The 16,703-nt window shown below is 38.2% G+C and overlaps 1 protein-coding gene and 1 pseudogene across 2 annotated transcripts in view; both read right to left on the bottom strand.

The window, feature by feature from the left end:
• The window catches only part of CDKL5 (cyclin dependent kinase like 5), a 211,845-nt gene that overhangs the window by 106,957 nt on the left and 88,185 nt on the right, over positions 1-16,703 (bottom strand). The window lies entirely within an intron of this gene.
• Positions 5,556-6,771, bottom strand: LOC125118173 (gap junction alpha-1 protein-like; annotated as a pseudogene).

Here is a 16,703-nt window from a genome sequence, read left to right as displayed (position 1 = left end):
GCAACAAGGAGCCCGCTCCAGCAGGTGTCAATGGAGGCAGAACTGAGGAAAGTGAATTACCATCCCCATCTGGCGCCCCTCTCCCATGCCAGAGGAGTGTCAGAGGAGGCCAGATAAGACAGAAGAGTAGTAAGATCTAGAGCCTAGTGACATAATATCCAAAATGTCCAGCTTTCGATAGAAAATTACTTGTCATGCTGAGAACCTGGAAAACCTCAACATGAATGAGAAAAGACTTTAAAGAGATGCTAACAGAGATGTCAGAATTATCCGATAAAGATTTCAAAGCAACCATCATACAAGAGGAAGTCTCAAAGGAAATTTTAATTTCACAGCATTTAATGAAAATACATTATACCAAAATAGGTGGGATGCAGCTAAAGCAACACTAGAAGAGAAATATATAGCACTAAATGCATATATTATAAAAGATCTCAAATCAATAACCCAAATTTCTTACCTCAACACAAGGAAAAGAAAATAAACCCAAAGCAAGAAAAAAGGAAATAATAAAAGATAAAAGCAGAAATCAATGAAATGTCAAACAGGAAAACAATTGAGAAAAATCAACGAAGCAAAAGCTGTTTCCACAAAGAGATTGATAAAGTTCATTAACCTCTACCAAGACTGATAAAGATTTTTTTAAAAGAGAGAAGACAAATATCACCAATATCAGGAATAAAAGAGGGGAGATGTCTACAACATTGTAGCCATTAAAAGGACAATAAGGAAATCCCACAAACTTTACACTCATAAATTTGACAACTTAGAAAAAAATGGGCCAATTCCTTGAAAACTACAAGCTATCAAAACTTAACCAAGATGAAATTAACAATTTAAACAGTTGGGTAATTATTAAATAGAGTGAATTTGTCATTTTAGTTTCCAATAAAAGATATCTTCAGGCTCTGATGGGTTTACTGGAGAAGTCTACCAAATATTTGAAGACAAATTAGCATCAATTTTACATCATCACTTCCAGAAATGAGAAGAGGAGGAAACATTTCCCAACTGATTTTATGATGCTACTAATATGGGGATATCAAAACTTGACAAAGACAGCACAAAAAAAAAAAAAAAAAAGGAAACTATAGACAGGTATTGCTCATGAACTCGGCACAAAAATCCTCAAAATACTAGCAAATCAGATCCAGCTGTGTGTATAAAAAGACCTAAACACCATGACCAAGGCAGACTTATTCTAGATACGATGGCTGGTTCAACATTTGAAAACTATATCAACAAGGTAATGAAGGAAAATCATGCAACAGAAGAATCTGACAAAATCCAACATCCATGTGTGATTAAAAACAAGCAAGCAAACCAAAAAACCCCCAAAACCCTGTAGCAAGCTAAGAATAGAAAGTAATTTCCTCAACTTGGCAAGTATCACCCACAAAACCCTACAGCTAACATCATATTTAATGGTGAAAGAGAGAATGCTTTTCTCCTAAGATCACAAGTAAGACAAGAATGTGTGCTCTCATCGCTGTTATTTAACACAGTATTTTAAGTTCTAATCAGAGTAATAAGCCAAGAAAAATAAATAGCATACAGATTGTATACAAAGGAATTAAAATCGACACTATCTGCAGATGACATGGTGTCTACATATAAAATCTCAAGGAATCCACCAAAAAAAACTCCTGGAACTAAGTGAGTTTAGCAAGACTGTAGGATACAAGACCGACACACAAAACCAGTCACTTTTCAAATAAAAATTACAAAAATGTGCAGACAGAAATTAGAAGCAAAATATCATTTACAATTGCTCCAAGGAGATGAAATATAAACCTCATAAAATATCTGTAAGATTTGTATCCTGAAAATTATAAAATTTTAGAGAAAAAACCTGAAGAGTACCTAAGTAAATTGGGAAACATACTGTACTCACGCATTAGAAGACTCAACGAGATGCCAATTCTCCCCAAACTGACATAAACATTTAAAGTAACTCTTATCAAAATCACAGCAAATGTTTTGCAGATGTAGGCAAGCTTGGACTCACAGACTCTGAAAACAAACTTATGGTTGCCAAAGAGGATAGGTGAGGGAAGGGATGGATTGGGGTTTGGGACTGGCATATGCACACTGTGGTCTATGGAGTAATCAGTCAATAGGGACCTGCTGTATAGCACAGGGAACTCTACCCAATATTCTGTGATAGTCTATGTGGGAAAAAAAATCTGAAAGAGAATAAATACGTGTACTTGTATAACTGAATCACTTTGTTGTACAGCAGAAGTTATCATAACGCTGTAAATCAACCATACTTCAATACAACTTAAAAATAAATAAAATAAAATAAACAATAAAACAGAAATTGAAAGGCACATGACCTGAAATAGCTAAAGAAATTTTGAGAAAGCAGAATAAGGTGGGAGGAATCACTGTATCTAATGTTGAAGTTTGCTACAGAGCTACATGTCAGTAGTCGAGACAGTGTGATACTGGCAGAAGGATAAACACATCGATCAATGGGACAGATCAGATAACCCGGAAAAAGAGCTACACAAATATATCCAACTGATTTTTGCCTGAAAAAGCAATTCAGTGGAGGAAGGAGAAACTTTTCAACAAGTGGTGCTATAGCAACTGGTCATCCAAAGGCCAAAAAACAAAAAGCCTTAACCTAAATCCCTCACACAACTTAAACAAGAATTAACTCAAAATGCAAACCTATAAAATGTATAGAAGCAAACAAAGGAGGACATCTTTAGGATAAAGGACCAGAAAAAAAGTTCTTAGACTTGCCACCAAAAATACTTCCATACAAGGAAACATTGTTAAATGACCTTATCAAAGTTAAGATAGTCTGCTCGTGAAAAGACTTTACTAAGCGATGAAAATATAGGCTATAAGCTGGGAGAAAATATTTTCAAATATACCCAAAAAAGCATTTTAATACAGAATATATATATTATATATTCTTAAAAACTCCTTAAGCTCAACTATAATAAAACAACCAACTAGAAAATGGACAAAAGTCACAAAAAGATACCTCACTGAAGAGAATACAGAGATGTCAAAAAAGCACATGAAAAGATGTTTAACATTATTAGCCAATAGAGAAATGCAAATTTAAACTACAATATCACCTACATACCTATTAGAATGGCTAAAAATTATTTTTTGGCCACACCCACAGCATAAGGAAGTTCCCAGGCCAGGGGCTGAACCCATCCCACAGCAGCAACTTGAGCTGTTTTAGTGACAAGGCCAAATCCTTAACCTGTTGTGCCATACGGGAACTCCCTGGACTGGCTAAAACAAATTTTTTTAAATAGTGAAAATACCAAATGCCGGCGAGCATGTGGAAGAAACGAGATCACTCATACATTGCCGATGGGAATTAAACCACTCTGGAAAAAGAGTACACCAGTGTCCTGCCAAACTATACACTCACCATACAACTCAGCAACTACACTCTTGGGCATTTATCCCAGGGGAAGGAAAACTTACATTCACACACACACACAAACCTGTACACGAATGTTCATAACAGTTTTATTTGTAACAGCCCTGAACTAGAAACAACCTGAAAGTCCTTTGACAGCTGAATAAAGTATGGTACCTCTATCCTATGAAATACTACTTAGCAATAAAAAAGAACAAGTTATTGGTTCACACAAAAACTTGGATGGGTCTCCAGGGAGTTACGCTGAATGAAAAAGGCCAATCTCAAAAGACTATGCACTATATCATGCCACTTAAATAGCATTTTTTAAATGACAGAATTATAGAGATGAACAGGTTGCCAGAGGATAGGGAGAGGGAAAGGGAGGGATGTGGCTGAGGCTATAAAAAGATTGCATAAGGAGTCCTGGTGATATCTATGATATCTATATCTTGACTGTGGTGGTCACACAAATCTACACAAGTGATAGAACCACAGACACACAGACACACAGACACACACACACGCACGCGAGTGCATGTAAAATTGGTGACATCTGAATAAGGTCCATGGATTATATCAATGTCAGTTTTTCTGGGTATGATATTCTGCTATAATTATGTAAGATTACTATTAGGAGAAATTAGTTGAAGGATATATGGAATCTACAATTATCTCAAGATAAAAATTTAAAGAAAATCAAGCAAGCAATACGTGAAAATGAATGTGAACCAGGAAGTGAGGTGGCGTGCTCGATCTGATTCCAAGGTTTCAGAAGTTGTGTGGTGCCCCACAGAGACGCACATCCCATTCGAAGATAACAGTGATTCTTCCTCAAGAAAGGGTTTGTGAGAAGGCAATCTGAAAGATTCTTCACTGAACCAAGAGAATGGGTTTTCCAAATGAGACTGTCAGAGCAAGATGCAGTCAGATGGACTGGCAGGTTTAACACTGAGGTCATCCCCATCTTCGCCTTTCCCAGGTGCCCTGTGGGGTGGGGGGAGGCTTCCGATGAAGAGTAGATCAGTTAAAAGGAAAACAAAGAAGCTGCATTTATTTTTGCACTTCGAAAAGAAATAAGCGTATCTGATTCTGCCACGTATAATTAAAAATGCTAATACTAAAACCTTTTCTTACATGGTTTCCACAATTCTCTTTCCAAAAATCTGTTCTAGCATATTTTGCTTAGATGAAGATGTACCAATGAAAAATTCAAAAGACGAGGAAAGATGAGCGCAGCCAGAAGCTTGCAGAGAAGGCCGTCAAGAGGATTGCTCTCTTGAAACTTTACTGAACAAAGAACACTCTCTAGAATACATAATGGACTAGGTCTACATTGCGTGCAATAAAGCTGAACATGACAGCAGTTCAACAGGAAATGTTCAACAAATTAGTATTTCTCACTGTTCAACACTGCTTATGTAGCTGCCATGCAAGAATGAAGCATTAAACTCAGCATTTTCACTAATCATCTGTGATGAGTCTTAAAAAAGGCATTTGAAGAAACAGATTTCCTTAGTATATATTGCAAACAAATTAGTTACACGAATAATACTCATACCTCTTTCAACCTCTCTTGCATTCCAAATAAAATCCAAGTACGAATATCAAAAATGCTGACTATCCCTTAAGACTGCCAAACTCAACAGAATATATGCTTCAAAATAATGTTTATTAAGTAGGGTTTATTAAGCTGGATAGAGTCAAGAACTATCATTTACTGTAAAAATTCATGTAAGAACACTTATGAGTCCAGCTCTAAGCATTTCATGCTTCTCATATTAGTGAATGCTGCTTATAGTACTAAAATTCTATCATTCGAGCATCAATGATTACATTTCAGAAAAAGGAAAATCGTTCACGACATCTTTCTACAAACAAGAAAATTATCATGAAGAGAACCTGCATCCATACTAGGATACACAGGGGGTGGGAGAGTTAGGGGAAAAAAATGTTTTACTTTTACAGTGGAAATCTGTAATATACACATCCTTTGGACCCACATCAAAAAACCCATGAAAAAGGCTCAAATTTGAACACCGTGTGCATTATTTTAAAATCTATGTCCAAGAGTTTATATGGCATCTGTTTATACCAATACATGGTAAATATCTATCACCTTCACATACACTGAACCATTCTAAGGAAATATGTAAGAGAAAAAGGCCTTGCTTATGCATCACACCTAGTGCAACTTTTATTTAAAATACAAATTTTTTGAGTCAATCATTTTAAATATCAACATGTACCTCTGCTAATGCCTTTTTCTCTACCCTCCTACCCCAGACACCCTAGAAAAAAATCCTGGTGGTCTAATGTCTTTGTATCTACTAAGCCTCATGACTGACTGATCTTGATGAGCCCCACCTCCTCTGAAACACAAGTACACTGTCTACTGCACCTTCCTTTAACAAGCGAGCAGACCTGGAACACGTTCAACCATGTGTCTGAATCTCTAGGTCATTTCCACTGCTGCTGGCATGACTGCTGGCTCTGAAGAACAGCTGCCTGTCTACAATGGCTAGTGTCCAGTAGGAAGATTTTTTTTTAAGAATTTTGCTTGTCATTGGGGAAATCAAAAGACTGTGTATGTGAGAGATGGTGCTTCCTGCCTGCCACATTTGAACTTGTTATGTGCTGTAATTTGCAGGGTTTTCCTGGCTTCCTTGTTTGCTGTAACTGTGGCAGGAAGAACTGTTTCTGGCCCCAGCAACCAGCTTGCCCCTGGAAAGGGACACAGTGGAGAGAGGAACAGCTGATGAGGAGACACTGGAGGGCTTGGCAGACCAGATGTTCTGTGGTAATGCCCAATCTCCGAATCCTCCACATGGTCCTTAATGCTCTTGAATAAGACATGGAATAGCTCAATGATACTTAAGACAAGAGATATAAAGGACACTAGCACCATGAAGAGGATAAAGATGCTTTTCTCTGTGGGGCGAGGGAAGAAGCAGTCCACCTAAGGTGGGCAAGGGTCTCGTCTGCGAGTATAAACCACATTCAGGCTGAATTCGTAGATGTACCACTGGATCAGCACGAAGGCACCTCAAAGACAGACCTGAAGAAGATACCAATGGTACAGGTTTGCAGCAAGCCACCCCGGCCCCCATTTTCACCTTGCTGTTCTTCAATGCCAGACTTGAACTTCTTGATTTCTATTTCCTCCAAGTGCACCTCTACATTGGCACCACTGGTTGGGGCAACTTTGCCTCCTCTTTGCTGAACTTCCCTTCCTTTCGCATCCCATAGAACGCATGCTCTAGGTACAAGAGGGCAGGGGTAGATGTAAATATGATCTCCAGGACCCAGAAACTCACGTGAGAGATGAGGAAGGAATTATCACAGCAGATGTTTTCGCAACCAGGCTGTCAAGTGTGACAATGAAAGGCAAACCGCTCATCATCCCAGGCTGACTCAACTGCTGTCCCCAGTAGCAGGACTGGGAAAATGAAAAGGACTGAGAGCCACACCTTGCCACCAGTTGTGGTGTAAACATGAACCCTGTCGAGGAGCTGGCCTAGGGGACTCCAGCCACTCGTACTGTCCGTTCGTTGTTCTTTCTCTAAAAAAACTGAAGTCGGCACACCAAGTGAATGCACTCCTTAGACGATGAAGTAAAATAAAGTAAGTTCAAGCCCTCAAAACTCTGGTACCTTTCTCATTCTTCTCCCTAATGAAAGGCAATTGCTGATACCTGACATAAGCTTATGTGGATTCATTTTTCAAATGTAAACACTCTTAAATAAGGATGTCCATGTATCAATAAAAAGGACGAGATACATAAATGGGGTAAAAAATAGACATATCTAAAGACCTTCTTCATTTCTAGAATAAGGAAATCTCCAAAGATAAAAACTAAAACACAGAAACTGAATTAAACATTTACATGCAAATATACTGACTGATTCACCTTCAGACATATCAGGGCCATCATCTCCCAAACAGATAATGATTTCATCTAAGCATTATTGACAGATTGCCTACTAGGTGCCAGGTACTGTATTGGGCATTGGTTCCTACTGGTGAGTAAAGTAGAACTCCTTTGGAACTCACAATCAACTAGGGGTAACAGCTAACCAAAAGTACAGTATTTTATTGTTTTTATTACAATTAATTGATTGTAGGATAAAACATTATTTTATTTACCATTCAGAAAGCAATCAAGGCATCCAGTGTAAGATGTGCCCCAATTTCAGAAATCTGGGCAGAAATGTTTATCTTAGAATCAATGAAAAAGGCGAAGCAAGGAGTTCCTGTTGTGGCTTAGCAGTAATGAATCCAACTAGTATCCATGAAGATGTAGGTTCGATCCCTGGCCTCACACAGTGGGTTAAGGATCCCATGTGGCTGTGAACTGCGGGGTTGCAGACTTGACTTGGATCCTGCGTTACTGTGGTGTAGGCCAGCAGGTGCAGCTCCCATTTGACCCCTCAGCCCGGGAACTTCCCTATGCTGTGGGTGTGGCCCTAAAAAGAAAAAAAAAAAAGGCTAAGTGAAGGAGTTCTCTTCCAGCGCAGTGGGTTACAGATCTGGTGCTGTCACTACAGCAGCTTAAGTTGCTTCCCTGGCGCAGGTTTAATCTCTTGCCCTGGAAGTTGCACATGCCCGTGGGTGTGCCCAAAACAAAACAAAAGCTGAAATGAGTAAGTCAATACACAAGTGTGAATTTAAATAATTCCAAGAAGGAAACAAATAGACACCAACAGAGATTAGCGCAAGGAAACTCAGATCAGAATTACAGAGGCAGCCAAGCAAAGATTAGAAAAACAGTTGCATGTGAAGAAGCAGCATGGGCAAAAAACCTGAAGAGGGAAGGACTCACTGTACTCAAGGAGCTCAAAGGCAGGCAGCAGGCGGAGGTAGCAGAATGGCACCAGAGGGGCCTACCTCAGGCATCTGTTTGGCAGCAGCAAAGAATCCCAGAAGCAGAAAGCGAAATCACAGTGTGAGGCTGAGGCAAGACTGAAGTCATCAGAGAAATCATTAAGGCAGTTCGGGAGTTCTAGGGGACAATGCGAGGGCTGTGGAAGGAGCCAGGATGCGACTGAGGGATGTACAGATCATTACAAGGGCAGGGGTTCTGTGCTCACGGACGGCCAGTGAGGATGTCAAGGATCATGGGTCGGATCCCAAGAGTCTCTGGAGAGGGAAGCAGGCAATCTACACTGGTGCTGTGGTCTCCAATGCTGCAGTGAATAAAGGAGCATTTTGCAAGGATAGCTGCCGTTCCAGTCAGCAGGGAGTAACTAGCAAGACCAGAACCAAAAAAGAGAAGCTGCTGCTCTTCGCTTATCTGGGAGTTGAAAGTCGGGACTCTGCTGACAGGCGCTTCAATATAATTACTTGTTTACTGAACGTGGACAGTTAGCTTCAGTGGAATTGTTAGCACATGGAAGCTTTTCAGTTAAGACTAAAATACTGATACACTGTTTTCATTCTTGAGGGTTTCTTCTAAGATACTGTTATATCAAGAGCTTTTAAAAAACTTTAGGAGGAAGGACACTGACAGCAGCCACCAATCTGTTGAGAGCAAGGGGAAGGTGGCATGGGCGCTACATAAACCTGCTGTGCCACTACTGAAGGCCTTCTATTCTTTCTCCATTTCCCCTTGACAGACCTCTTGCTTCATAAGAAACATTTCTGAGCAAAATGCCTAGGGAAAAGCTTCTTCCTTTAATTCAGAGAAGGCTAGACACATGAATCTTACCTTAAAACGAACCACAGCTAACTGATTATTACATGGCAAAAATCATTTCAACCAAATTACTTCAGTATAGCACTAACAATTTTTTTAAACAAACTTTACTTAGTATGTTATATAACACTCATAATATTTAATATTTTAATTCTCCCTCTTTAAAAAATTTAATTCCAAAGATATTTATTTAAACAATTAGGAAAATAAGAGAGAAAAATATTTCTTAAAGTAAAGAAATGTGAATTTGCCAACTAATAAGCAATCTTAAATACCATACAGCTTATTTGCTTCTTGGTTTAATGGCTGAGTGGCTGTTCCTCACAGTAGATTCAGCGAGGAAAATAAAACTTAAATGAAAACTAAAAAAGGGGAAAGGCTAATGCAATTTACAATGTTTCAATCTCCCGAGGTTGGTTACAACTATTCTCCGAGGATAAGAACTCAAGCTTCCCAAAATGAAATTTTTTTAGCAAGTAATCAAATTATAAGGCTGAAAAGTACACACAGTGCTTTCTCAGTTGCTTAAATAACACATTTTTGCCAAACTGTCCTCTATCACACAGATTCTGAAAGTAATCCTATTAAGTTAAAGTCACCAAGATGTATACTTCATAATTAATACATTCTTCAAGGTTAACTGAAAACAGAACATTGGCAACATATGAGTTGAACATTTATTCTCATTGTTTTTCAAATTTAAGCAATGGTTAGTTTTGAGAGATTGCAAAATCCTTTTAAAAATTGAGTTATTTCTTCAAAAACAAGTGGGATAAAACAACAGCAAATGACAGTTAAAGAAAATAATCCCTGAAGTTACTTTGGCGTGGTTTATAGAAGGTATCTGATTAAAAAACAAAAATAAAAACAAAAAAATAGTGTTGTGGGGGGAAAAGAAAATCAGTAATTCTAGTTAATTTAGGTTAGAGTTATTAGCAACTTTCTAGAACTACATTAAGTTCTTAAATTTTTCAAGTATTTTGCTCTGAAAATGTTCTTACCAAGCACTTTGAAAATACACAGATCCGAGATTCAAAGGGATGAAATAACTGAGAATGAGTCATCTAGCGAAGCAAATGGCTCATAGCAAAGTTAAAAGCCTCTTGATGAACATTATTTTTAAACTAAGTAAGGTATTTCCAATTTGAAAATATAAATAAAAGACTTCAGGCTTCAGCTCCAACACATAAAGTGCTGGAATGTAGTCACTTTTGTCCTTACGACAAGAAAAAAATCTGAACTGCCGATCAACAACTTTTATTAGGCCTATCAGAGAATCAGGAGCACAGGGCGAACTGAGCATCTGAAATCTGGAGAGACAGGCAAATACAGAGAATCACATTCAAGATTAGCTTACCTGGAGCAGAAGGTGCTGGAGTAGGAATACACTAGTAAGAAAACTTAAATTGTAATTTTGACAAAGGCTTATGAGTAACTGGGAGCTCAATTTTAGGAGGGCCTCTACATTCTCATGGCTTTACCTCCAGGAAACCTCACAAGGTTCTGACTGTTAAAATCTGAGAAGGATCTCCTCCACTTTGGGTAAGAGGAAAAGTAACCATTTTAAAATATACCCATGGGAAAAGTTTTGAAATAAGCCCACAAGGTTCTCTATAACAAAAACTAACACTCCAAGGAAAAATTTATCAAAGCCTTCGATGCTCTCCTGGAAGAGGGGAGATAAGCCAAAGGCAGCCTCTTCTAGCCTTGTTTCACCTAAAAGGAAGCACGGCAGGGGGGCAGCGCTGGGGAGGCAGGTGGCTAAGAAATACTTCTGAAGGTTGCAGTCCAGGGCTCAGGCCCACCAAAAGACTAAGATTGGTCCTAAGATTGTAAAACACGTATCCTTCCCCATACTCTACCATCGTGTCACCAAAGTTCCCATATGATAGCAAGAGATTACAACGCAAAGAGTTGCAAGAAATACGACTATTTTAAAAGGAGTTCTTAGAGTTCCCGTCATGGCGCAGTGGTTAACTAATCCGACTAAGAACCATGAGGTTGCAGGTTTGATCCCTGGCCTTGCTCAGTGGGTTAAGGATCCGGCGTGGCCGTGAGCTGGGGTGTAGGCCAGTGGCTACAGCTCCCCTAGCCTGGGAACCTCCATATGCCATGAGAGCGGCTCTAGAAAAGGCAAAAAGACCAAAAAAATAAAAAATAAATAAAAATAAAAAGGAGTTCTTAGGGAAACCCAAGGATAATGGGGGAGGAAAATTTAAAACTAAAGTCACTAAAGCAAACTGAAGCCTTTGGCACCTACATCTACAACAAACATTAAACACAGCCCACCTCCTTGCCAAATTAATATGAAAACTTACACTAAAGGCCTATTTACCTGCATTCATATTATCCAATATATCCTACCTATTTTTTTACTGACTTTTTTTTTTTTTTTTTTTTTTGGTCTTTTTAGGGCCATATGTGTGGCCTATGGAAGTTCCCAGGATAGGGGTCAAATTGGAGCTGGAGCTGCGGGCCTACCCCACAGCCACAGCAACACGGGATCTAAGCCACATGTGCGACCTACACCAGAGCTCACAGCATCGCCAGATCTTTAACCCACTGAGCGAGGCCAGGGACCAAACATGTTCTCATGGATATGAGTCCGATTTGTTACTGCTAAGCCACAACGGGAATGCCAAATTTTAAATATAATGGATATGCTAAGACAGGAGAGAAAACAGAGTCACATAAAATGGTCAAATGAAATCAAGAAAGGCAGAAAAAGAGGAGACTTGTTTTTTTGATTTTTAAAAAGGGTAACAAATAGAAAAGCTACAAATATGGTTCGTCACTTTAAATGTGAATGGCCTAAATATACCAATTAAAAGAGATTGTCAAAGTAGATTTTAAAAATTCACATTAAATACAAAGACACAGATAGGTTAAAAGCAAAAGGATGAAGAAAGATATACCACGTTAACGCTGGTCCAAAAAAAGCTAGAGTAGCTATATCAATTTTAGAGAAAGCAGACTTCCTAAGGAGGAAAATCATCAGGGACAAAGAAGGGCATTAGAAAATGACATATTCTCCAAGAAAACATAACAATCCTTAATATGTATGCACCAAATAAGAGTATCAAAATATATGAGGCAAATGATAGAACTGCAAAGAGAAATAGACAAATCCACTATTATAGCTGGAGACTTTAAAACTCCCTTTTCAGTAACTGACAGATCTGCCAAAAAGAAAAAAGAAAAAAAAAAAAGAGTAAATGTAGGTGAATTGAAGAGCACCACCAATCAACTGGATCTACTTGTCATTTACATCCAACAAGAGCAGAATACAGGTTCTTGTCAAGATCAAATGAAATACTCATCAAGGAAGACCAAATTCTGGACCACAATGCAGAGCTTAACAAATTTTAAAGAATAAAAAATCATACAAAGCATATTCTCACACCACAATGGAATTAAACTAGAAATCAATAACAAAAAGCTGGAAAATCTCAAAATATTTAGCTAATAAACAACACATTTCTAAATAACGCATAGGTCAAAGAAGAAATCTAAAGAGCAATTTTTAAATATTTTGAACTAAATGAAAATATAAAATGTGTACAATGCAACAAAAGCAGGGCTTAGAGAAAAGCTGATAGCACTGAATGCATCTATTAGAAAAGAAAACAGACTTAAAATCAATAACCTAAGCTTCTTCTTGAGGAAATAAGACAAAGAAAGACAACTTAAGACTAAAGCAAAGAGAAGGATAGAACAATAAAAATTACAGCAGTAATCGATGAAATTGAAAACAGGAACTCAACAGTGAAAAATCAATGGAAACAAAGCTGTTTCTCCGAAGAGACAGATAAAATCAATAAGCCTCTAAACAGGATAACCAAGAAGAAAAAGAGAGAAGACACAAATTTTAATATCAGAAAAGAAAGAAGTCATTACCACCAATCCTATGGACATTATAAGAATAATAAAAGAATATTATGAACAAATCTATGCCTATATATTTGATGTGGACCAATTCCTTGAAATATACAAACTTGAACAACTATATGGCAACAAGTTTGACAATCTGGAAGAAATGGACAATTTTCTAGAATCTTACAGCCTGCCAAAACTGAATCAAGTAGAAACAGACCAACTGAACAGACCGATCACTAGAAATGAAATTGAAGAGGTCATAAAATCACTCCCTACAAATAAAAGTCCAGGACCAGATGGCTTCACAGGTGAATTTTATCAAACATATAAAGAGGAATTGGTGCCCATCCTCCTTAAGCTCTTTCAAAAGGTTGAAGAAGAAGGAATACTCCCAAAGACATTCTATGATGCCACCATCACCCTCATTCCAAAACCAGGCAGAGATACCACCAAAAAAGAAAACTATCGCCCAATATCATTGATGAATATAGATGCAAAAATTCTCAACAAAATCCTAGCCAACCGAATCCAACAACATATCAAAAAAATTATACACCATGACCAGATTGGGTTCATCCCAGGTTCACAAGGATGGTTCAACATACGCAAATCAATCAGCATCATACACCACATTAACAAAAAAAAAGTCAAAAATCATATGATCATCTCAATAGACGCAGAAAAAGCATTTGACAAAGTCCAACATCCAATCATGATCAAGACCCTCGCCAAAGTGGGTAGAGAGGGAACATTCCTGAATATAATCAAAGCCATTTATGAGAAACCCCCAGCAAATATAATATGCTCAATGGGGAAAAACTGAAAGCCTTCTCACTCAAATCTGGAACAAGACAGGGATGCCCACTCTCACCACTGCTCTTCAACATAGTTGTGGAAGTCCTAGCCACAGCAATTAGACAAACAAAAGAAATCAAAGCCATCCATATAGGAAGAGAAGAGATAAAACTGTCACTGTATGCAGATGACATGCTACTATACATAGAAAACCCTAAGGACTCAACCCCAAAACTACTTGAACTGATTCATAAATTCAGCAAAGTAGCAGGATATAAGATTAACATTCAGAAGTCAGTTGCATTTCTGTATACCAGCAATGAAATATTAGAAAAGGAATACAAAAATATAATACCTTTTAAAATTGCACCTCACAAAATCAAATACCTCGGAATACACCTGACCAAGGAGGTAAAGGACCTATATGCCGAGAACTATAAAACTTTAATCAAAGAAATCAAAGAAGATGTAAAGAAATGGAAAGATATTCCATGTTCCTGGATTGGGAAAATCAATATGGTAAAAATGGCCATACTACCCAAAGCAATCTACAGATTCAATGCAATCCCTATCAAATGACCCAGGACATTTTTCACAGAACTAGAACAAACAATCCAAACATTTATATGGAACCACAAAAGACCCAGAATCGCCAAAGCAATCCTGAGAAACAAAAACCAACCAGGAGGCATCACTCTCCCAGACTTCAAGAAATACTACAAAGCCACAGTCATCAAAACAGTGTGGTACTGGTATCAAAACAGACAGACAGACCAACAGAACAGAATAGAGAATCCGGAAAGAAACCCTGACACCTATGGTCAATTAATCTTTGACAAGGGAGGCAAGAACATAAAATGGGAAAAAGAAAGTCTATTCAGCAAGTTTTGCTGGGAAACCTGGACAGCTGCATGCAAAGCAATGAAACTAGAACACACCCTCACACCATGCACCAAAATAAACTCCAAATGGCTGAAAGACTTAAATATACGACAGGACACCATCAAACTCCTAGAAGAAAACATAGGCAAAACACTCTCTGACATCAACATCATGAATATTTTCTCAGGTCAGTCTCCCAAAGCAATAGAAATTAGAACAAAAATAAACCCATGGGACCTCATCAAACTGAAAAGCTTTTGCACAGCAAAGGAAACCCAAAAGAAAACAAAAAGACAACTTACAGAATGGGAGAAAATAGTTTCAAATGATGCAACCGACAAGGGCTTAATCTCTAGAATATAGAAACAACTTATACAACCCAACAGCAAAAAAGCCAATCAATCAATGGAAAAATGGGCAAAAAACCTGAATAGACTGTTCTCCAAAGAAGATATACAGATGGCCAACAAACACATGAAAAAATGCTCAACATCGCTGGTTATAAGAGAAATGCATATCAAAACTACCATGAGATATCACTTCACACCAGTCAGAATGGCCATCATTAATAAATCCACAAAGAACAAGTGCTGGAGGGGCTGTGGAGAAAAGGGAACCCTCCTGCACTCTTGGTGGGAATGTCAACTGGTACAGCCACTATGGAGAACAGTTTGGAGATACCTTAGAAATCTATACATAGAACTTCCATATGACCCCACAATCCCACTCTTGGGCATCTATCCGGACAAAACTCTACTTAAAAGAGACACGTGCACCCGCATGTTCATTGCAGCACTATTCACAATAGCCAGGACATGGAAACAACCCAAATGTCCATCGACAGATGATTGGATTCGGAAGAGGTGGTATATATACACAATGGAATACTACTCATCCATAAAAAAGAATGACATCATGCCATTTGCAGCAACATGGATGGAGCTAGAGAATCTCATCCTGAGTGAAATGAGCTAGAAAGACAAAGACAAATACCATATGATATCACTTATAACTGGAATCTAATATCCAGCACAAATGAACATCTCCTTAGAAAAGAAAATCATGGACTTGGAGAAGAGACTTGTGGCTGCCTGATGGGAGGGGGAGGGAGTGGGAGGGATCGGGAGCTTGGGCTTATCAGACACAACTTAGAATAGATTTACAAGGAGATCCTGCTGAATAGCATTGAGAACGTTGTCTAGATACTCATGTTGCAACAGAAGAAAGGCTGGGGGGAAAATGTAATGTATACATGTAAGGATAACCTGACCCCCTTGCTGTACAGTGGGAAAATAAAAAAAATAAAAAAAAAAGAAATATACAAACTATCCAAATTTATACAAGGAATAACAGATAATATAGGCCTATATCAATGGAAGAAACTCAAACAATAATTAATAACTTTCTAAAAAAGAAAGTCCCGTAACCAGATGGTTTCACTGGGAAATTCTGCCAAATATTCAATGAAGAAATGAAGGAAGAATTCTCTACAATCTCTTCCAGAAAATAGAAATAGAGGAACACATCAAAACTCACTCTATGAGGCCATATTAGGGTATTATCAATACCAGAACCAGATAAAGACATTAAAAGAAAGGCAAACTACATGAACACAGATGTAAACCTACTCAAAAAAATATTAGCAAAACAAATCCATCAATGTATAAAAAGAATTACACATCTTGACTAAATGAGATTTATCTTGGGTGTGCAAAGCTGGTTCAACATCCTAAAATCAATTCATCATCAACACATGAAAGTGAAACTATCACATGAACATATCATGTGATTCAGAGTAGCATTTAACAAAATCCAATATCCGTCTGTGATTAAAACTCTTAGCAGGAGTCCCTGTCATGGCACAATGGAAATGAATCTGACTAGGAACTATGAGGTTGTGGGTTTGATCCCTGGCCTTGCTCAGTGGGTTAAACATCTGGTGTTGCCATGAGCTGTGGTGTAGGTCACAGACACAGCTCAGATCTGGCATTGCTGTGGTGTGGCTGTGACATAGGCTGGTGGCTACAGCTCTGATTCGACCCCTAGCCTGGGAACCTC

This window comes from Phacochoerus africanus, chromosome X, assembly GCF_016906955.1.
Source record: "Phacochoerus africanus isolate WHEZ1 chromosome X, ROS_Pafr_v1, whole genome shotgun sequence".
In the NCBI taxonomy this organism is placed as follows: domain Eukaryota; kingdom Metazoa; phylum Chordata; class Mammalia; order Artiodactyla; family Suidae; genus Phacochoerus; species Phacochoerus africanus.
Note: the sequence above shows the minus strand (reverse complement) of the source record. Positions and strands in the feature narration are given on the sequence as shown.